The following is a 23,040-nucleotide window of genomic DNA, read 5'->3' as shown; positions in this document are numbered from 1 at the left end:
TGTTGAGTGTGTGTGTGTGTGCTGTGTGTGTGTTGAGTGTGTGTGTGTGTGCTGTGTGTGTGTATTGTGTGTGTGTGTGCTGAGTGTGTGTTCTGTGTGTGTGCTGTGTGTGTGTGTGCTGGGTGTGCTGTGTGTGCTGTGTGTGTGTGTGCTGGGTGTGTGTGTGCTGAGTGCGTGTGCTGTGTGTGTGCTGAGTGTGAGTGCTGTGTGTGTGTGCTGAGTGTGTGTGTGTGAGTGCTGTGTGTGTGGGTGCTGAGTTTGTGTGTGCTGAGTGTGTGTGTGGTGTGTGTGTGCTGAGTGTGTGTGCTGAGAGTGTGTGCTGTGTGTGTGTGCTGAGTGCGTGTGCTGTGTGTGTGCTGAGTGTGAGTGCTGTGTGTGTGTGCTGAGTGTGTGTGTGAGTGCTGAGTGTGTGTGTGCTGAGTGTGTGTGTGCTGAGTGTGTGTGTGCTGAGTGTGTGTGTGAGTGCTGTGTGTGTGTGTGGTGTGTGTGTGCTGAGTGTGTGTGTGCTGAGTGTGTGTGTGGTGTGTGTGTGCTGAGTGTGTGTGTGGGTGCTGTGTGTGTGTGTGCTGAGTGTGTGTGTGCTGAGTGTGTGTGTGGTGTGTGGGTGCTGAGTGTGTGAGTGAGTGCTGTGTGTGTGTGAGTTTGTGAATGTGTGTGAATTCGCTTCCAGCTCATGGCCACCACCGGTGACAATTATCTGAACCGGTCCGAGGCCTCCCCTAGATCCACTCAGCCTCAAATGAGTACCTGGTACGGTGTGTATCGCCACTGGGCAGACAAATGCGATCGGGCGTGGTGCTGGCCACCCACCCCCTCGTGTGCCGTGCCGGCCTTCATAGGCGCTCACTAACAGCACTCGCCCCTACAGTCTTTGTTTCATAGATCTATTATTTTGTGGGGAAGCGGTGGTCCAGCGGTTGGCATGCTGCGCTATCAACCCCGGTTTGATTCCCGCTCAGGGCCAACAGCAGTGAGAATTATCCGAACCGGTCCTGGGCCTCCCCTAGGTCGACTCAACCTTAAGTGTGATGAATAAGCAAAGGAGACCGGAATCCCGGCGTGGTGCTTCACCGCCCAACCCAATCGTGTGCCGTGAGTGCCGGCACTCGATAAGCGCTGGCAGCACTTGTCCCAGCAGTCCGTTCGAAGGCTCTTTGTCTCTGTGTGAGCGTTTTCTGAGTTCTCATTCACCGGTGAGGCAATAATCCTAGCGAGGATTATTTTGCCACCGCAGTGCCGTGAGGCTTGCGGAGCACTCACCCACCCACCCACCCCCCATCTCAACGTGGGAGTTTCCAGTCGACGGCGGTGCCGCACAACAAGACGCCATTCGCATTCTCTCTCCGTCCGGCTACAGGAGGAGGGCGGAGGGAGTGTTCAACGCGAGAGTTCTACGAGAACCCACCGACTCTGCCCTGCCGGCATGCCCCATGGCCTGCGGTGTTGAACCAGGGCTGTGTGGGATGATGCTGCGTGATGACGCGGTGGGACAAGAGCCTGTGGTTTGTAATAATAATAACTGCTACTAATAAAGTAATGTAGCAAGATATTCCAACAAGGTCGCCGGCGGTGATGATGATGATGGCGTGATCCACCGTGATAACCAGGGCGGTTCTGTCAGATTCGAACCGCGACCCCCTCTGCAGCTGAGGGGGCAGTGTGATCTTTGCCCTTCCCTGAGTGTGACCGATGACCCCCCTCCCCCTCCCACGTGGTTCGTGACCCCCAGCCCCAGGTCAGACGGAGAGAGAGAGGGGGAGAGAAAGGCTGCAGCCATGTCGGTGAGCGACGTCGGGGAGATGATCGTGCTGAGTGGAGGTGGAGGAGGAGGAGGAGGTGGAGGAGGAGGTGTAGGAGGAGGTTCTCACCAGAGCCTCTCGGGTTCTACCACCGCCGTGGACTCCTCGGCGTCCATGGCGACGTGTCAGCCACAGAGACCCCTCACCATGGTGAGACGCGGGGGGCACGTGGTGGTAGTGGTGGTGAGGGCAAAGGTTTGGTGAGGATAGGTCAGAGTCCCATCAGTAATATTTATCCAAGAGAGCCATGCTGAGTCGGAGGACTCTTGTTCAGGAGGGTCCTGTAATGAAATGTTAATTCCCTCGCCTGGTATGGAGGAGGTTGTGGGTTCGATCCCAACCCTGTAAATTTTAGAGTTTGTGGTGTCTCTTTCCTCCTGGTCGCGTGGATGTTTCTTCGGGACCTCCGGGTTTTCTCTCCACGTTTAAAATTGACAATTACATGCGTTTAGAGTATTTGGCTGCTATAGATTTCCACGTGATGATGAGGCAGTTTGTTGAGCTATCATTTGTGGCCAGGTTGCTTCTGAAAAAAAGCTACACAGCTCAGCGGGCCTTACCTCGTAAAATAAAATAGATTAACGATGTTGAGTCGTCGTGTTTATTATCCACGTGGGGGGGGGGGGGAGGAAAGCGGAGCACCCGGAGACGACTCCACGCCTCGTGCGAGGGGGCAACGCTCGATCCCGCCGCATACAGATGGAACAGATGGCGATTAGTCCTCGAAAGACATCGGTGTGCTGCACGAGTAACGACTTGGCATGTTCTGTTTACGTGACAAACCTTACTCATTGGCTCACCTACCCACAGACTCACCTGTGCCCACTCACCTGCCCACACTCTCACCTGCACCCACTCACCTACCCACACACTCATCTGTACCCACTCACCTACCCACACTCTCACCTGCACCCACTCACCTACCCACACACTCACCTGTACCCACTCACCTACCCACACACTCACCTGTGCCCACTCACCTACCCACACACTCACCTTGTGCCCACTCACCTACCCACACACTCACCTGTGCCCACTCACCTACCCACACACTCACCTATACCCACTCACCTACCCACACACTCACCTTGTGCCCACTCACCTATCCACACACTCAACTACCCACACACTCGCCTACCCACAAACTCACCTATACCCACTCACCTACCCACACACTCACCTTGTGCCCACTCACCTATCCACACACTCAACTACCCACACACTCACCTACCCACAAACTCACCTGTGCCCACTCACCTACCCACAAGCTCACCTGTGACTAGGCTATACGGGGGGAGGAGATCTTTGTCTTTGTTTGTACATGTAGAGTGCGATAAATATTTGCTAACTCGGGGGCAACCATTGTCTTGCTCGTGGGAACTCACCAGAGTGAGAAAACCCGGTCCCCTATTTTGGTCGGCAGGTTAATGCCCAGCCAAGTGGGAGACGGAACAACTGGAGCTTAAAGGGGGACACGGTCTGGAAAAGCTATGCCAACGCATTTCGCGCTGACACGCCAATCCGCACGTCCGCCCACCAGTGCCTCGATGAACCGCTCATTCATTCAAAACCAAACGCGTTTCTGGCAAAGGGAGTTTGTGTGATCCGTGCGTGTTTCTGGTTTTTCTTCCCTGTTACCCTGCCCCCCCCCCCCTCGGACCGATTCCCACCGCACAGAAGCTCCCCGCGACCTTCGAACCTCGGGCGCAGCCGATGAGGGTGGCAGAGAGGGGCAGCTTCAAGTCACATGACATCAAGCCCAGTGGGCAAGGTGACTCACTCGGAGCAACAATCACCACCACCGTCGTCGTCATCATCACCACCGTCATCACCATCATCATCACCGCCACCACCGTTATCATCACCACCACCACCACCGTCATCATCATCACCACCACCACCGTCATCATCATCACCACCACCACCGTCCTCATCATCACCACCGTCCTGATCATCACCACCACCACCGTCATCATCATCACCACCACGGTCATCATCATCACCACCACCACCGTCATCATCATCACCACCACCACCGTCATCATCATCATCACCACCACCACCACCGTCATCATCATCATCACCACCACCACCACGGTCATCATCATCACCACCACCACCGTCATCATCATCATCATCACACACCACCACCAACATTACCACCACCAGCAGCAGCCATTATCAATCCACTGCTGGATGAAGGCCTCCCCAAGTCGTCGCCATCTCTCGCTATTGATGCACCAAAGTCCGGCCCGCACGTGCACAACAGTACCATCACCATCGTCGTCATTGTCGTCGTCATTGTCGTCATCATCAGCAGCATCATAATCAGCAGCATCGTCATCATCAGCGTCGTCCTTTTCATTTATCCAATGGTGAATAAGAAAATGTAATCGAGGGTGAGATCCATTTATAGATATCCCGCTGACATAACAGGGATATGATGGGGTTGCGGTGGTGGTGGTGGTGGGTATTTGTTTTAAATCCAAATCCACGACACGTTACCTCCCGCCAGCCTCAGCAGACTCGTTGCACGTGTGAGCACCTCTCCTCCTCCCTCTGCCAGATACAGAATCAGAATATGTATTCATACCGGAGGAATCCGATGAGCTATACAGATGTTTAGTAGGGGCAGGAGGTAAGAAAGTTGCAGCAACAAACAATACAAAACAAAAAACTACCAGAGGAGTGCAAAGTCCAAGAAAGGTAAACAAATCACCCAAACGCACATACACATTACAACTACACCATCCCCATCATACCAGACAGTTTCAGTTTCATTTATTAGGTATAGCCCTGTGAGCCATTCGGCTCTTGAATCGGGTGCAACCGCAACAAACATGAAAAAGAAAACATCTTAAAGTGACTATGTGACTAAGTGCAACAGAAAATCCAAGAAAAGACAGCAAAATATTGCAGAAAAAGCACCGTACACCAACGCTGTGTGCAAAAATCCCAGTGGGATGCAAGTCAAACAACAACAACCACAAGACAACTTAGATTAAGGCCATCAGTCTAACTCCGTACTACAATAAACAAACATGGCCAAACCAAAAAGTTTTCGAAATCACCAAAATAAATCCATAAAAGCAATGAAACAGTGATCATAGTAACTGTGACGGAATTTTCACAATAAACGACGTAAACAACATGTACCACCAAACCCTGCAGCCATAGCTGGCTGCATGAGTCACTCCACAACAGCAGGAGCATCAGTCGGAGTATCAACATTTTCAATGCACCTTTAAGATCAGACAAAGGCCATTGCGGCATCAACTTACTTTTCAGAAGCCACGTGGCCACAAATGGCAGCGCCACCAAGTGGCGCTGCCATTTGAACTTTCAGAGCAGCGCCGCTTCGTGATCTCGCCCCTCCACCCCTCCCCGTCCCTCCCCTGTAGCCCCCTTCCCGTGACCCGCCCCCCCCCCGAGTAGCCACTCTATCTCATTCCTCCACGCATTGTATCTTGGGAACCGTCCATAAATGACGTCACGCACCTAGGGGGGGGGGGGAGGTCAGACATTTGTGACGATGTGTGACGAGGGGGCGGGGGTTTGAGAAATGTGACGTCACATCAAAATGCGCAACTTTAAATAGATATAGACAACACGTTCTACTTTATTAAATAGACTTTGAATAAATGTTTTCTCCTACAACATCAGAGTGCAGTGCCAGATTAAATACGCACTACAATGACAATAGTTTTTTGTGGGGGGGGGGGCAGAGCTTTGTGACGTCATATTTGAGGGGGTTCTGACTTTTTGTGACGCCGTGTGACGAAGGGGGGGGGGGGGTAAAAAATCGTCCAAAATCGCGTGACGTCATTTATGGACGGCCCCCGCCTAACCCCCCACAGGCAACTACCGATCACCCCGTTCTGTGTCACCGTTTGCAAGGCGTCCTATAAAAGTATAAATTCGATTCACCCATAATTATCGTGGTGGGGGGGGGGTTAGAGTGCGTAAATATCGATTTGTCGTCGTCAAACCCGCCGCCACCACCACCACCAGCCGAGGCAGCCCAGGCAGTGATGTTTGTGTCACGTCAAGAAAGCGCGCACAATTATTCACTCGCACAATTTGTCGCGACCTAACCCCAACAAACAACAACAAAACACCCTGTAGCATGGATGGATATTGGTCGCGAAAGCCCCCCCCCCCCCTCATGCTGCCGCGTGTTAAACCAACTTATATTACAATTCACAAGCCTCGAATCAGCTGCTCAGAAGGAAGGGTGGGGGGGCTTCTTAATCAATGGGGTATCTATGGCTGGATCGCCCTGCATCGTTACGTTTCAGAACAGGCGCAGGCGCAGCCCTGCAATTGCTTTGCTCACGCCACTGCTGGCGGAAAGGGGCTTTCCGCTACGGGGGAGCTGCATAGAGCCACCATAGGAGGGTATTTGGCCTACTCTTCCCTGATGTCCAGATGTCTCGGAAAGGGGTGGAGCCACTCCCTCTTGAGCCACTATTTGGTATGTTCGTGTATGTACGTTGAACTTCTTTCACACCGTACGTAGCCAACCGTGCTAATCGGAGGTGCGGGAGAAGGACAAAAAACTATGGGTCTCTGTGTGAGTCTGTGTCTCTATGTGAGTCTATGGGTCTCTGTGTTGAGTCTATGTGTCTCTGTGTGAGTCCATGGGTCTCTATGTGAGTCCATGGGTCTCTGTGTGAGTCTGTGTCTCTGTGTGAGTCTATGGGTCTCTGTGTGAGTCTATGGGTTTCTGTGTGAGTCTATGGGTCTCAGTGTGAGTATATGGGTCTCTGTGTGAGTCTATGGGTCTCTGTGTGAGTCTACGGGTCTCAGTGTGAGTCTGTGGGTCTCTGTGTGAGTCTGTGGGTCTCTGTGTGAGTCTGTGGGTCTCTGTGTGAGTCTATGGGTCTCTGTGTGAGTCTACGGGTCTCAGTGTGAGTCTATGGATCTCTGTGAGTATATGGGTCTCTGTGAGTCTATGGGTCTTTGTGTGAGTCTATGGGTCTCGGTGTGAGTCTATGGGTCTCTGTGAGTCTACGGGTCTCTGTGTGAGTCTATGGGTCTCTGTGTGAGTCTACAGGTCTCGGTGTGAGTCTGTGGGTCTCTGTGTGAGTTTATGGGTCTCTGTCTGAGTCTATGGGTCTCTGTATAAGTCTATGGGTCTTTGTGTGAGTCTGTGGGTCTCTCTGTGAGTCTATGGGTCTCTGTGTGAGTCTACGGGTCTCAGTGTGAGTCTGTGGGTCTCTGTATGAGTCTGTGGGTCTCTGTGTGAGTATATGGGTCTCTGTGTGAGTCTATGGGTCTCTGTGTGAGTCTATGTGTCTCTGTGTGAGTCTACGTGTCTCTGTGTGAGTCTATGGATCTCTGTGAGTATATGGGTCTCTGTGAGTCTATGGGTCTTTGTGTGAGTCTATGGGTCTCTGTGTGAGTCTATGTGTCTCTGTGTGAGTCTACAGGTCTCAGTGTGAATCTATGGATCTCTGTGAATATATGGGTCTCTGTGAGTCTATGTGTCTCTGTGTGAGTCTACGGGTCTCAGTGTGAGTCTATGGATCTCTGTGAGTATATGGGTCTCTGTGAGTCTATGGGTCTTTGTGTGAGTATATGGGTCTCTGTGTGAGTATATGTGTCTCTGTGTGAGTCTATGTGTCTCTGTGTGAGTCTATGTGTCTCTGTGTGAGTCTACAGGTCTCAGTGTGAATCTATGGATCTCTGTGAATATATGGGTCTCTGTGAGTCTATGGGTCTTTGTGTAAGTCTATGGGTCTCGGTGTGAGTCTATGGGTCTCTGTGAGTCTACAGGTCTCTGTGTCAGTCTATGGGTCTCTGTGTGAGTATACAGGTCTCTGTGTGCGTCTGTGGGTCTATGTGTGAGTCTATGGGTCTCTGTGTGAGTCTATGGGTCTCTGTATAAGTCTATGGGTCTCTGTGTGAGTCTGTGGGTCTCTCTGTGAGTCTATGGGTCTTTGTGTGAGTCTATGGGTCTTTGTGTGAGTCTATGGGTCTCGGTGTGAGTCTATGGGTCTTTGTGTGAGTCTATGGGTCTTTGTGTGAGTCTATGGGTATTTGTGTGAGTCTATGGGTCTTTGTGTGAGTCTATGGGTCTCGGTGTGAGTCTATGGGTCTCTGTGAGTCTACAGGTCTCTGTGTCAGTCTATGGGTCTCTGTGTGAGTCTACAGGTCTCTGTGTGAGTATGTGGGTCTCTCTGTGAGTCTATGGGTCTCTGTGTGAGTCTACGGGTCTCAGTGTGAGTCTGTGGGTCTCTGTATGAGTCTGTGGGTCTCTGCGTGAGTCTATGGGTCACTGTGTGAGTCTATGGGTCTCTGTGTGAGTCTATGTGTCTCTGTGTGAGTCTATGTGTCTCTGTGTGAGTCTACGTGTCTCTGTGTGAGTCTACGGGTCTCTGTGTGAGTCTATGGATCTCTGTGAGTATATGGGTCTCTGTGAGTCTATGGGTCTTTGTGTGAGTCTATGGGTCTCTGTGTGAGTCTATGTGTCTCTGTGTGAGTCTATGTGTCTCTGTGTGAGTATATGTGTCTCTGTGTGAGTCTACAGGTCTCAGTGTGAGTCTGGATCTCTGTGAGTATATGGGTCTCTGTGAGTCTATGGGTTTTTGTGCGAGTCTATGGGTCTCTGTGTGAGTCTATGTGTCTCTGTGTGAGTCTATGTGTCTCTGTGTGAGTCTATGTGTCTCTGTGTGAGTCTATGTGTCTCTGTGTGAGTCTACAGGTCTCAGTGTGAATCTATGGATCTCTGTGAATATATGGGTCTCTGTGAGTCTATGGGTCTTTGTGTGAGTCTATGGGTCTCGGTGTGAGTCTATGGGTCTCTGTGAGTCTACAGGTCTCTGTGTCAGTCTATGGGTCTCTGTGTGAGTCTACAGGTCTCTGTATAAGTCTATGGGTCTTTGTGTGAGTCTGTGGGTCTCTCTGTGAGTCTATGGGTCTTTGTGTGAGTCTATGGGTCTTTGTGTGAGTCTATGGGTCTCGGTGTGAGTCTATGGGTCGTTGTGTGAGTCTATGGGTCTTTGTGTGAGTCTATGGGTCTTTGTGTTAGTCTATGGGTCTTTGTGTGAGTCTATGGGTCTCGGTGTGAGTCTATGGGTCTCTATACAAGTCTACGGGTCTCTGTGAGTATATGGGTCTCTGTATAAGTCTGTGGGTCTCTGTGTGAGTCTATGGGTCTCTGTGTGAGTCTATGGGTCTCTTTGTGAGTCTATGGGTCTCTGTGTGAGTCTACGGGTATCAGTGTGAATCTACGGGTCTCTGTGTGAGTCTATGGGTCTCTGTGTGAGTCTATGGGTCTCTGTGAGTCTATGGGTCTCTATACAAGTCTATGGGTGCGGGGGAACGACAACTCTGCACTAAACACACAACGCAGATGTGGAGGGGCGTTCGAGTTCAGTCGGTTGCCACGCTGCCTCACCGCCCCCACCTGTGTGCCCAGGTGGTGGAGGCCCCACAATGGGCTCAGTCCCAGCCTGGGGGTCAACTACGGCCGTAGGGGGCACCTGGGGGGACTCTGGACCGGTGGCGGGGGTCCCCGTGGGGGGGCCCGGCGGGGAGGGGGCGTCCCCGCGGGGGGCCCACGACGCGCTGAGCCCCTTCGCCCCCGAGCCGGCCGGATGCTCGGACTGGGCACAGAGCTGGGCCCGGGATCGAACCCCCAACGAGCAGAGCTGGTGCGTGTGTGTGCGCGTGCGTGTTTGTGTGTGTGCGTGCGTGCACGTGTGTGTGTGCGTGCGTGCGTGTGTGCGTGTGTGTGCGTGTGTGTGCGTGTGTTTGCGTGTGTGCGTGTTTGTGTGTGTGCGTGTGTGCGTGTGTTTGCGTGTGTGCGCGTGTGTGTGCATGAGCGTGTGTGCGTGCACGTGCGTGTGCGTATGTGCGTGTGTGTGCATGAGCGTGTGTGCGTGCGTGTGCATGTGTGCATGCATGTGTGTGCGTACGTACGTGTGTGTAGCGGTTAGCGCACTGCGCTATGAACCCGGCGACCCAAGTTCGATTCCCGCTCACGGCCAATACCTGCGGCGATTATCTAAACTGGTTCTGGGCCTCCCCTAGGTCTACTCAGCCTCAAATGAGTACCTGGTACGATGTGTAAAACATCGCCACGAGGGAGACAAAGGCGGCCGGGCGTGGTGCTGGCCAACCACCCCTCCTGTGCCGTGCCGGCCTTTATAGGTGCTCATCACGAACAGCACCTGCTCTAACAGTCTGTCAAGGTTATACGGGAGATCTTTGTATATACCTGCGTGCATGTTGTATGAAGCTGCGTACCTGTGTGTGTGTGCGCAGGGTCGGTGAGTGTGATCTCCTGGGTGACTCTGAAACTGATGGGCTTCTGCCATCCGAACAGCCCTGCTTTGTCAAGGTGAGCACACAAAGACAAAGACACCCCGTATAGCCTGTAATAGACTGTTGGGGCAAGTGCTGTTCGCGTGTAGCACCTATGAAGGCCGGCACGCCACACGAAGGGTTGAGTGGCCAGCACCACGCCCGGCCGCCTTTGTCTCTCTCGTGGCGATGTTTAGCCACTGCACCAGGTACTCATTTTAGGCTGAGTCGACCAAGGGGAGGCCCCGGACCAGCTCATATAATCGTCACCGGTGTTGATGGCCGTGAACGGGCATCGAACTCGGGTCCGCTGGGTCCATATCGCATTGTAGCACGCTAACCGCTGAGCCACCGCTCCCCACGCACAGATCTAAACACCATCTCTGTCCTGTGGACCGCTCAATTGGTGTCCATTTGATCTGTGTGTACGTACGTTGAATATCTTCCGCACCGTACGTAGCCAACCGCGTTGATCGGGGGAAGTTGGTGCGACAGTCGTGGAAATGAATCACAGCCGAGGTCTTGCCAAGTCCTAGAATTGGTTCCCAGGTATTCTGCTCATCTGCCCAGGAAAGGGGCCTCCCCGAGTCTCAAAAGTCGGATTGCAGGAGGAGGATCCTGCTGTAGGATTTTCACAATTGGTGGCGATGATTTAAGCTAAAAACTTAATTTTTATTATTTTTATTTATTTTAATTTTACCAGGTAAGGCCCCACTGAGCTGTGTATTTATTGCAGCCAACTACTCTAAACGCGTGATATTGATTTTAAATGTGGAATGAAAAACCGGAGGACCCGGAGAAAAATCTCTGCGGCCGCGGGGAGAGAAACACCGCAAACTCCAAATATACAGCAGCAGGCGTCAGGGTCGGGGTCGAACCCACGACCTCCTGTATACCAGGCGAGGGAGTTAACATCAATGGAGTGATGTTGCGGTGTCATCTTTCAAATTTGCCACATTTGGACGGTCGCTCCGGCATGCAATGTCCCACTCTTGTGAATGGCATCACGGCATCTTCAGGGTCCACTATTAAGAAGACTCCAAGCATCTTTTTCTGTGCACCCTTTATTTATGGTAAACAAACCCGCAGAATTATCCACCACTCAACCACTCACCTACTCACCGTCTCCACTACTCACCAACTTCAACACGCTATCACGCTACCAACCCCACCATTCACCACCACTCACCCACTCCACGCTACTCACTCATCGACACCACCACTCGTCCACTCCACAACTCACCACTCCACCACTCACCACTCCACCACTCACCACCACTCACTCACATCCACTCCAACATGACACCACTCGTCCAGACAATCACCCACCGACTCACTCCACTACTCACCCACTCCACAACTCCCCACTCCACCACCACTCGCTCACATCCACTCCAACATGACACCACACACCCATGCCACCACTCCACCACGCACTCGCTCACTCACTCCACCCACGCTACCGCTCGCCCCAGCTGGTATCCGAGTCTGTGCGCTGTCCCTTTAGAGAGCTGACAGAGAGGCACAAATGCATTTTTTATGAATTTTCATTTTCCGCTCCCCCACGATGCCCTCCCACACGGACCCCTCCCTTCTTACCCCCACCCCGCTTCTCTCCCCCCACCCACTTACCCACCCCCACCCTCTCTCTCTTGTTCCGCACAAATTATTAATGCGGGAGCCTTGTCAGTGCGTGTGAGACGCGGGGTCACATCGTGGGATCGGGTTTCTCCTGCCACACATGCACGCGTGGAGGGGGGGTTGTGGGGGGCTCGTTTGTTTGGTTTGGTGTCAGGTAGATGTTGATTGAGGGGTGAGTGAGTGTGGGTGAGTGAGTGAGTGAGTGTGGGTGAGTGTGTGTGGGTGAGTGAGTGTGGGTGAATGTGGGTGAGTGGGTGAGTGAGTGTGGGTGAGTGTGGGTGAGTGGGTGAGTGAGCGTGGGTGAGTGAGGGTGAGGGAGTGAGGGTGAGTGAGTGAGGGTGAGTGAGAGTGTGTGGGTGTGTGTGTGTGGGTGAGTGTGAGTGTGTGTGTGAGTGGGTGAGTGTGGGTGAGTGGGTGAGTGAGCGAGGGTGAGTGAGTGAGGGTGAGTGAGTGAGGGTGAGTGAGAGTGTGTGGGTGTGTGTGTGTGGGTGAGTGAGAGTGTGTGGGTGAGTGTTGGTGAGTGTGGGTGAGTGAGTGTGGGTGAGTGAGTGAGCGTGGGTGAGTGAGTGAGTGAGTGGGTGAGTGAGTGAGCGTGTTAGAGTTGGTGAGGTCAGGTATTGCACGGGGGGGTGGATATGGATTGGGGGAGTTTCTGTGGGCTGGGGGTTGGTGTGGGGCGAGCGTGGGGGGAGGGGGGGCGGGGTGAGGTTTGGAGTGGGGGGGGTGTTGACTGGGTGCGGTGGGGGGGGCAGTTGTAGTCTGGTTCACGGTTGTTGAATGGGAGGGCAATTTATGAATGGTAGGTGGGGTGCTGAATTGGGGGGGGGGCGGTTGTTGAAAGTTAGTTACTGAAAGGGGGGGGGGGGTAGTTGCCGATCGAGGGAGAGAGTTTGGCGCAGCTGCCCAGGTGTCGCTGCCCATTTGTCGCTGCCTAGGTGTCGCGTCCCACCTGCCACCACCCGGGCCCTGTGCAGGGTGGCTCCACGTGTCATTTGAGCCCCTCCCCCATTTAAAGATCTGAAACTTTATATTATTATACATATATATTTAATGAATGTTTATTTCAAACACAAGGGGGGGAGGGGGGGGACTGTTCAAGGTTAATTCATTGGGGGGGGGGGCGGGGAGGGGGAGGGGGCGGGGGCGTCACAAGACGTCTGGACGGGCAGCAGGGCCTTCTGGGCCATAGCCGGGGCAGGAAGCGGGGACCTCGTCGGGCAGCGGAGCGGCGTCGCCTTCCTCCTCAGCGGCTGGGCCGGGAGACTTCTGCCCCCTCCCTGGGTTTGACTCCGGGGCTCCCGAGCAGAGAGAGACCGCGGGAGAGAGGCAGAGAGCTCGACGCGGCCATCTCGTCTCGCCGCCGCCAATGAGCTCGAACTGTGCAGTTTCAGTGCACACAAGATCTGCCCAGGTCAAGGGGTCAGATTCGCCCGCGTGGACGGCAAGGTTTCACAGTTCCTCAATGCCGAGTGCGAGTCGGCGTTCCTCTCCGAGCGCAATCCGCGGCAAAGCAACTGGACGGTCCTCAGCAGACGCAGGCACAAGAAGGGCCATCAGCAGGAGGAGGAGGTGTCTAGGAAGAGGTCTCGCCGTGCCGTGAAGACTCAGCGCGCCATCACAGACGCCACGCCCCCCGACATCCTCGCCAAGCGCGACCAGAAGATCGAGAGCCGCAAGGGTCAGCGCGAGCAAAACATCCGTGCTGCGAAGGAGGCTAAGAAGGTGACGGCTGGAACCAAGAAGTCGGCCACAGCTCCTGCCAAGGCTGCTGTTAAGGCTGCCTGTTGTATATGTTGTATTATGAAATTTTGATAAAAATAATAAAAATTAATAATTTTCCGAAAAATGCGCAAATCGCATTAATTATGTTAATGTGTGTAATTATATGCATAAATTATGATAGTGTATGTGATTATATGCATAAATTATGATAATCACGGAAATAATCGTAGTAATTTAAGCGGATGCTTGCGATTATGTTAATGTTTACAGTTATGATAATTAGGCTTAGTTTCGTTTATTCAGAGTTGTATCAATCAGGATAACACGATTATCATTGATTAAACATTTACCGATTATCCTAGTGTGTGTTATGTTATTTTTAGGTCTCCAGTTTCATATCTCATCACAGGATACAGTTTTTATGAATAAGACAGTTTTGCATGGACTTGGAAGGAACACTCGATATGCTTCTGTGATAACAATTTTATTCTAAACAAACATGTGACATTCTAGCATGCAGGTCAAACATGCGTCAATAATTCATGAGCAAGATTATGCAATTAACTAATATGAATGACTAAAAACACTTATTCATTTGCGAGATTATGCATTTAACTAATATGAATGACTTAAACACTTCTAACCATCGTAACCTCTACCTTTCCACCAGGCATCTCATTAGTTCCCCCATGTATCGATCACAATCGGTGACTGGCCGAGTTTGAAAACAAGCATGACACACTTCATATGGCGGTAATAAAAGCACTTATTGTACCCCGAAAGCGAAGCATACTTCAATCGATTCGTCGGCAAGATTATATCTGTTAACGGAATGTTTGAGACAATGGTGGGTGAGGGCGTGTGTGTTGGTGGGAGAGCGAATCTGGCTCTGTTTTAATTAATTCTTCGGCGAGACTCTATGACAAAGAAACCGGTTTGACAAGATATTCACTATGTGCTTCCTTGAGTCTGTGAGGGGAGGAGGTGATACGACCCTGTTCGGAGATTTCCTCACAGCCCGTGCGGATTGCAGACGCGACTTTCTCCGCAGGGAGTTGAGCGGCGGCGCTTGGCGGTCCTCGGTAGCTGACGGCGCGGTGGCGCGCTCTCTGCAGCTCTGACGGCAGCGCTCGTTCGGAAGACCTTGACTCTCTTTCTCCACTGCGGGATGACGAGTCGGTTTTGGTTGATGCTGGTTGATCTGGGTGTGCGTATTAAACACGCGGCGCATGCGATGGCGCTGTCCTCCTCCTCACAGCCGTTCGATCAGGCTTTCTCCACTGCTTCACGCTCTCTGTTTTGCTCGCTTGGTCGGCGCTTGGCGATTTCCGCCCTTTCTGCGGGTTGTTCGCTGGTCGTCACTCTGACGATGAACGATGCTTCGTTCGTTGCAGGGTGGACGTTGGGTCTTTGTTGGCTCGGGAGTGATAGCTGGAGTCTCCGTCAGCTTCACTCGCAGCTCGGCGACTCAGGGTAGCGATTCTTCTCAGGTGGTGCAGACCTCGGCTTGTTGCTGCACGTCGCTACCCCGCGAACCTCGTCATTCTGGATGACGGAAGAGCTTCTTCGTTGTCGGCGTTGAGATGAGATGGGCTGTAGCCATCTCTGGTGGGGGCCGTGGCCCGGAGACAAGATACCTTGAATGGATTTTGCCTCTGCTTATATCGGGAAAATCCACTCAGTTTTTTTCCGAGTTGTTCAAAGGCTGTGTCATAAAACATTTCTGTGGGGGTGAACACATCTGCGTCCGTGTGTGTCGTGTGCGTGTCCGTCCGTGTGTTTATTAGCTTTGAAGACACAGCTGTGTAATTATTTTGGAAGGAGGGGTGGGGGCCTCGCGACGGCGCCACCTAAGTTATCCATTAACCAGACCGACGATTCGCGTTCGCATCGAGTTATAAAAATCCTAATCCATGTTTTTGTTTCTGAATAATATTTGTCGCGAAAACCTACGCGTTAAGCGAGCTTAATGATCCCCTCCCTCGCTCTGGGCGTTATATCTTCTGTCTCACACAGCTCAAGTTGTTCTTGGTTTGGAAGTTGAAATGCGACCCATTTGCTGCTTAGTTCCATTGTGATTTGATTTCAAGCGACCCAAGTTATGCCGTAACCGTGTTCACGGTATTTCATCGTGACCCGATCTCCCATGGAAATGTTATTTGCTCGCGTGTGCAAATCCTGCTGTCCGTGTTGCCTGGAGACAAAGACGGTTGTGTTCTGTGGTGGGAGCGCCCTGAGCGTGTGTTTATTTATTTATCTTCGGAGGCATGTGTTAATTTCCTTTCTGAGCCATTGTTCGGGCCTTTATGGGGGGGTCATTTCCTGGCTTTTGGTGTGTGGGTGTGGAGATCCTCTCGGGAAGACAAAGACGACCGTGAGTTGCTCGCTTCTCATGGGGTGTTGCGTTTGGTTAATTATGTGAGACTTCTCCGCCCTTAATTCTCCTAGGAGATTCACCTTAATTTTCGTGCTTATTATTTGACTTCTTGTTATTAATGTAATTTCTTTGTTAAGAATATAATTATATATATTCGTGGCCTGGTTTTGTATTTGTCAAAGGGCTTTTTAAAGAATGGATGTCATCCTAACCCCCGCTTGCAATTCCCCCCTCCCTTGTTCCTCTTGTGTGAAATTAGGGGAGTTTTTATGACCTTTTATTGCCCTCTTTCATGCTTTCTGGCCTTTGAGGTGTGCGCGCGTCTGTTAAAGTAAGCAACCTCAAGTTTATGGCGAATTAGGTTTTCGCGATCAATGTTATCCATCATACAGATTTGTTTTTTTTATGTCTTTTGACAATTCTGGCTATCGCCTGATAATGCTGGTTGTTGTTGTTGTTTTATGAGGCTGGTTATTGTTGTTGTTGAGGCTGGTTGATGTTGTTCATGAGGTTATTTGTTGTTGGTGAGGAGGCTGGTTGTTGTTGTTGATGAGGATGGTTGTTGTTGTTGATGAGGCTGGTTGTTGTTGATGATGAGGCTGGTTGTTGTTGATGATGATGAGGCTGGTTGTTGTTGTTGATCAGGCTGGTTGTTGATGAGGCTGGTTGTTGTTGTTGATGAGGCTGGTTGTTGATGAGGCTGGTTGTTGTTGATGAGGCTGGTTGTTGTTGTTGATGAGGCTGGTTGTTGTTGTTGTTGTTGATGATGAGGCTGGTTGTTGTTGTTGATGATGAGGCTGGTTGTTGTTGTTGTTGATGATGATGAGGCTGGTTGTTGTTGATGATGATGAGGCTGGTTGTTGTTGTTGTTGATGATGAGGCTGGTTGTTGTTGTTGTTGATGATGAGGCTGGTTGTTGTTGTTGATGATGAGGCTGGTTGTTGTTGTTGATGATGATGAGGCTGGTTGTTGTTGTTGATGATGATGAGGCTGGTTGTTGTTGTTGTTGATGATGATGATGAGGCTGGTTGTTGTTGTTGATGAGGCTGGTTGTTGTTGTTGTTGTTGATGATGAGGCTGGTTGTTGTTGTTGATGATGAGGCTGGTTGTTGTTGTTGTTGATGATGATGAGGCTGGTTGTTGTTGATGATGATGAGGCTGGTTGTTGTTGTTGTTGATGATGAGGCTGGTTGTTGTTGTTGTTGATGATGATGAGGCTGGTTGTTGTTGTTGTTGATGATGATGAGGCTGGTTGTTGTTGTTGTTGATGATGATGAGGCTGGTTGTTGTTGTTGTTGTTGATGATGATGAGGCTGGTTGTTGTTGTTGTTGATGATGATGAGGCTGGTTGTTGTTGTTGATGATGAGGCTGGTTGTTGTTGTTGATGATGATGATGATGAGGCTGGTTGTTGTTGATGATGAGGCTGGTTGTTGTTGTTGTTGATGATGATGATGAGGCTGGTTGTTGTTGTTGATGAGGCTGGTTGTTGTTGTTGTTGTTGTTGTTGATGATGATGAGGCTGGTTGTTGTTGTTGTTGATGATGATGAGGCTGGTTGTTGTTGATGATGAGGCTGGTTGTTGTTGTTGTTGATGATGAGGCTGGTTGTTGTTGATGAGGCTGGTTGTTGTTGTTGATGAGGCTGGTTGTTGTTGTTGTTGATGATGATGATGATGAGGCTGGTTGTTGTTGTTGTTGATGATGATGAGGCTGGTTGTTGTTGTTGATGAGGCTGGTTGTTGTAGTTGTTGTTGAGGATGGTTGTTGTTGTTGATGAAGATGGTTGTTGTTGTTGTTGATGATGATGAGGCTGGTTGTTGTTGTTGATGAGGCTGGTTGTTGTTCTTGTTGATGAGGCTGGTTGTTGTTGTTGTTGTTGTTGATGTTGTTGATGAGGCTGGTTGTTGTTGATGATGAGGCTGGTTGTTGTTGTTGATGAGGCTGGTTGTTGATGAGGCTGGTTGTTGTTGATGATGAGGCTTGCTGTTGTTGTAATTACTGGCAAAACGTCACAGTACTCGATTTGTAAATGTTGTCGTGGATTCACTCTCCAACACACAACCGGTTAGTGCTGTACTAGTGGCGGTGGTGTTGGCGATGGTGGTAGGGGTGGTGATGGTGGTGGCGGTGGTGATGGTGGCAGTGGTGGCTCTGGCGGTGGCAGTAGTGGTGGTGGTAGCGGTGGTGGTAGCAGTGGCGGCGGTTGCGCTGGTGGTGGTGATGGTGGTAGCGGTGGTGATGGTGGTAGCGGTGGTGATGGTGGTAGCAGTGGCGGCGGTGGCGCTGGTGGTGGTGATGGTGGTAGCAGTGGTGATGGTGGTAGCAGTGGCGGCGGTGGCGGTGGCGCTGGTGGTGGCGCTGGCGGCCGCTTTCACGTCGATGCAGAGCGCACGCGGCAGCCGAGAACTGAACGGTGGCAGTGCAACGAAAAATCCTGGCCACCGTAGTTTGAGACCGGATCGCAGGGCAACGTTGTATCACGAGCACGAGGCGAGGATTCGCAAAACGATCCTCGCCTGTCGCTGTGAAGAATGTCGTTTTACAAAATAAATGAGCATATAATTTGCTTGCTTCCAATCACCCTCCCTATGAATAAATAAAGAATCTATGACACATATGTTTACACATCCCATCAGCCACGCCGCCTTCTGGTAGTGCACTGGGACCGGTTTCGACAGTCGGCGTCTCATCAGCAGAGCCGCGGCTCGCTAGAGCCAACGCTGGTGAAACCTGCCACAGGTTTATCGGCGAGGACCTCTAAGCTGCTACCAATATCGAGTGACCACCCCTCCCCCACCACCACATCGCCATTGCGGAAGGTGACGACGAAGGGTATCCGTGTTGCCGCTCGCCAGATCCGGCACAGGGTGTCCGAGTGGGCCGCGGCGTTTGCCTCCGTGCCGGCGAGAAGGTGATTCCGTGCCCGCGCTCGCACTCAGCCGGGAGGAGGTCGTCGCCAAAGTCCTCTGTGAGACACGCAAGTGGCACGGCCCTCGTGGCCCCCACCACCACGGTGGCGAGGAGATGTGAACTCCCTCGCCTGGTACGCAGGAGGCCGGGGGTTCGATCCCGACCCTGACGCCTGCTGCTGTATATTTGGAGTTTGCGTGTCTCTCATCATCATCACGGTAGCTAGGAGATGTGAACTCCCTCGCCTGGTGCGCAGGAGGCCGTGGGTTCGATCCCGACCCTGACGATGCCTGCTGTATATTTGGAGTTTGCGTGTCTCTCTCTCTCATCATCATCACGGTGGCTAGGAGATGTGAACTCCCTCGCCTGGTACGCAGGAGGCCGTGGGTTCGATCCCGACCCTGACAATGCCTGCTGTATATTTGGAGTTTGCGTGTCTCTCTCTCTCATCATCATCACGGTGGCTAGGAGATGTGAACTCCCTCGCCTGGTACGCAGGAGGCCGTGGGTTCTATCCCGACCCTGACGATGCCTGCTGTATATTTGGAGTTTGCGTGTCGCTCTCTCATCATCATCATCATCACGGTGGCTAGGAGATGTGAACTCCCTCGCCTGGTACGCAGGAGGCCGTGGGTTCGATCCTGACCCTGACGCCTGCTGCTGTATATTTGGAGTTTGCGTGTCTCTCTCTCTCATCATCACGGTGGCTAGGAGATGTTGACTACCTCGCCTGGGATGCAGGAAGTCGTGGGTTCGATCCCGACTCTGACGATGCCTGCTGTATATTTGGAGTTTGCGTGTCTCTCTCTCTGTTCGTGGTTGCGTGGATTTTTCTTCGAGTCTTTCCGGTTTTTTCCACCACATTTATAATCCAACGTCACACGTTTAGAGTATTTGGTCGCAATAAATGTCTACACGACGATAAGCCACTTTTTTGGGCTGTCATTTGTGGCCACGTCGCTTCTAAAAAAGAGCTACCTGGTAAAATAAACAAAAATAGTTTGATTTAGTGATGGTGGCGGGGCGCTGTGGTTCACACTTGTGGCAGGAAATGGGTCCCTGGGTTTGAATCCTGACCCAGGCGCCTCTCTGTGTGGAGTCTGTGTGCTCTTTGTACAATGCTCCCGCTGGTGTGCGCGTGACAACGGTGGATGTGTCGGTGTGTTATTAGTGTCGACTTCATTTGAGATACAGGGTTGTCCATGAAGTCCCGATATAATTTTATTGAAATCGAAGCAATCTATGGTAAGTTATGCGACGATATGATCGGAGGTATATTCATCATTGACATGGAGGCGTTTTGGATTCTAGACGAGCAACGTCGCAATCTCTGCACAGCTCAAATCCTGTAAACTGCATATCGGACACACATTTTGCATCTTGCGAAGTATTTTTTTTTGCTAGCAACAAACACAATGTCGTAAAATCTTGCAGATCTATAAAACTCTTGGTCGATGCACAGGCCCCCTCCCCACCCCCGTGCAAAAAAAATCCCAAGGCGTTAAAATCCCGAGATGGAAGCAGGAGGACTTCTCCACAAATCTGGCTGTCGCCTGATGAAGCTAGTTGTAATTACTGGAGAAACGTCGTACTCGGATAGTAAATGTTGTGGCTTGGCTCTCTAACACGCAACCGGTGTGCTGTACTAGTGACGAATTGCCACGTTCTGTTCACGTGACAAACCTGACTGATTGGCCGTGGCGGGTTTAACGACACATTATATTCACGCAAACTAACCCACGAAAAAAACCTCTCATGGATCTCCAGGGCTTAGTTTGCTGCCATGTCCTCTCCAGCGATTTGGAAAACTTTCATTGAAGGCACTCCCGGCACGATGTTTGTGCAATAACGATGAGTGCCCCCACCACCCCCCCCCCCCCCCCGTTTTATTAGACTCTTGATTATCCGCACGCGGTTTATCCGTTTTGAGGGTGAACTGCGCACACTGACATTTTGACGTAAAAATTAATAAACTCGTGGATTTTCACCCGAAGCCCAAATTAATCATCTAAAAACAGTTATACAACATTGTTATTCTTGGAAATGTTTACTGCAAGTCACGTGCTTAAACCGAACAAATATGTTACCCCGGTTAATCCGAAATCCACATGATCACCTCTACAGTACAGTAGTTGCCATTTCTTTACAACAGTTTGATTGATGTTGATTGGCGTGGTTCTGCTGCTGTCATCCACTTAGTGGGCCGAGTCTTCTATGCAGGAGCAGGAAAGTGTCATCACTGAGCATGCGCATCGATCAGTCGATCGTTAGTATTTGTTCTAAATCTAAATTGACTTTTTTAATAAAACAACATCAATATGTTCTTGACTACAATGTTTTGCTTTGTTCATTAACGAACGAAATTTTCTTAACTTACACGTAATTTACAGACAAATGTAGTGGTATTTGGCAGAGAGATATGTGGGATAATCGAGTCTAATATGTAAATATTTAGAACATTAGTCCAATAATATCGACAGGGACTTTATGGATAAGCCTGCATTACACGGATGGTTCCCGTTAAGCAAATTGGCCGGTTATTTTACACGGGAGATCCCGTGGTGCGTGAGCATAGCAGCAACAACAGCAACACGAAGAATGAGACCGCCCAAGCACCAGTCCACACACTCACCTACCAACACACTCACCTACCCACACACTCACCTACCCACACACTCAGCTACCCACACACTCACCTGCCCACACACTCAGCTACTCACACACTCACCTGCCCACACACTCAGCTACTCACACACTCACCCGTCCACACACCTGCCCACACACTCACTCGTCCACACACCTACCCACACACTCACTCGTCCACACACCTACCCACACACTCACCTGCGCCCACTCACAGCAAGGTCCTCGAGGAATATTGCACGACTAACAGACAAGGTGTTTAATGGTCGCGTGAGAGTGTGAATGCGAGTGTGTGAGCGTGCGTGAGAGTGTGTGTGCGTGTTTGGGGAGCGGTAGTGTAGCAGTTAGCGCTCTTGCGCTATGTACCTGGCGACTCGGGTTTAATTTTCCGCTTATGGCCTACATCAGTGACGATTATCTAAAGCGGTTCTGGGCCTCCCCTAGGTCGACTCAGCCTTAAAAATAGTAACTGGTGCGATGTGTAAACGTCACTAATAGAGACAAAGGCGGCCGGAGGTGGTGCTAACCACCCACCCCCTCGTGTGCCGTGCTCGGCTTCATAGGAGCTGCTCGCTAAAAGCACTTTCCCCAACAGTCTGTTAAGGCTATATGGGGAATGTTTGTCTTTGTGTGTGTGTGGAGTTGTTTTCCTGTTCTGTTTTTCGAAGCATGTGTAGAGGAGTAATGTGGAGGCGTGACTTCAAGTGCGATGACGTCATGTCACGTGACGTCATGTACGCTGGGCGGGGCGATGACGTCATGTCTCATCAGGGTACTTAAGGGGGACTCTGGGACGAAAGCGGGGTCGTTGTGGGAGCCCGGGATAGAGAGCAGTGGAAGAGACAGCCAGGGGTAGAGTTCAGGGAGTCTGGAGAGAAGCCGGCTGGAGTTGTGGAAGGTGCTGCTCTCCCCGGTCGGCGGGTGTTGGCTGAACCCCCGATCTGACTCGAGGGAGAGAGGCCCTGGAGCTAGCCGAGATAGTAACAGACAGAGTGAAGGTCCGGGTGAAGGATCCGGTGTAGGACCCCTACCCCTGGGGAAGTTATCTGAAACCCTTAATAAATATCTGGCGCAAGCCCTTAACTGCAGACCTGCCTCCGCGTCGTCATTTGCACCTCCCACATGGATGTAACTTGTAAACACGTGGAGAAGTGCGGGCTGGGCCTGTGGCAAAGGTGGTAGACCCCACTGCCAGTGCAGCATCGCTGTTGTCGTTTTAACCTGTACACTCACCTGTGTCCACATCCACCTGTGCCCAGTCAGCTACCCACAAACTCCCCTGTGCCCTATCACCTGTCCACACACTTGTGCCCACACACTCACCTGTGCCCACACACTCACCTGTGCCTACTCACCTGTCCTCTCACCTGTCCACTCACCTGTGCCCACACATTTGTGCCCACACACCTGCCCACAAACTCACCTGTGCCTACTCACCTGTGCCCACACATTTGTGCCCACACACCTGCCCACAAACTCACCTGTGTCCAATCACCTGTCCACACACCTGTGCCCACACACACTCGCCTGCCCCAACTCGCCCCGTGCAGGTCAGTTCCGGCTCGGAGACGTGGGACGACGCCGTGCCCGGCGAGCGGAGCGTGGGGGGCACGGGGAGCGCCGGAGGGGGCACGGGG

At 51.6% G+C, this 23,040-nt stretch overlaps 2 long non-coding RNA genes and 1 pseudogene across 3 annotated transcripts; all 3 read left to right on the top strand.

Annotated features, from left to right (window-relative positions):
* Positions 1–1,863: 1,863 nt before the first annotated feature.
* LOC144730638 (uncharacterized) lies at positions 1,864–9,306 on the top strand. The gene is made up of 3 exons (XR_013587827.1): positions 1,864–1,949; positions 3,477–3,570; positions 9,223–9,306. It is a non-coding gene; the product is annotated as an uncharacterized LOC144730638 (long non-coding RNA).
* A 40-nt stretch (positions 9,307–9,346) lies between these two features.
* LOC144730637 (uncharacterized) lies at positions 9,347–23,029 on the top strand. The gene is made up of 3 exons (XR_013587826.1): positions 9,347–9,457; positions 10,071–10,146; positions 22,954–23,029. It is a non-coding gene; the product is annotated as an uncharacterized LOC144730637 (long non-coding RNA).
* On the top strand, positions 13,038–15,372 carry LOC144730613 (large ribosomal subunit protein eL24 pseudogene; annotated as a pseudogene). Its single transcript, XR_013587819.1, has one exon. The product of XR_013587819.1 is annotated as a large ribosomal subunit protein eL24 pseudogene (transcript).
* Positions 23,030–23,040: the final 11 nt, after the last annotated feature.

This window comes from Lampetra planeri, chromosome 36 (assembly GCF_965212315.1).
Source record: "Lampetra planeri chromosome 36, kcLamPlan1.2.h2, whole genome shotgun sequence".
Lineage (NCBI taxonomy): Eukaryota > Metazoa > Chordata > Hyperoartia > Petromyzontiformes > Petromyzontidae > Lampetra > Lampetra planeri.
The sequence above is the reverse complement of the archived record's forward strand: the minus strand, read 5'-3'. Positions and strand labels throughout refer to the sequence as shown.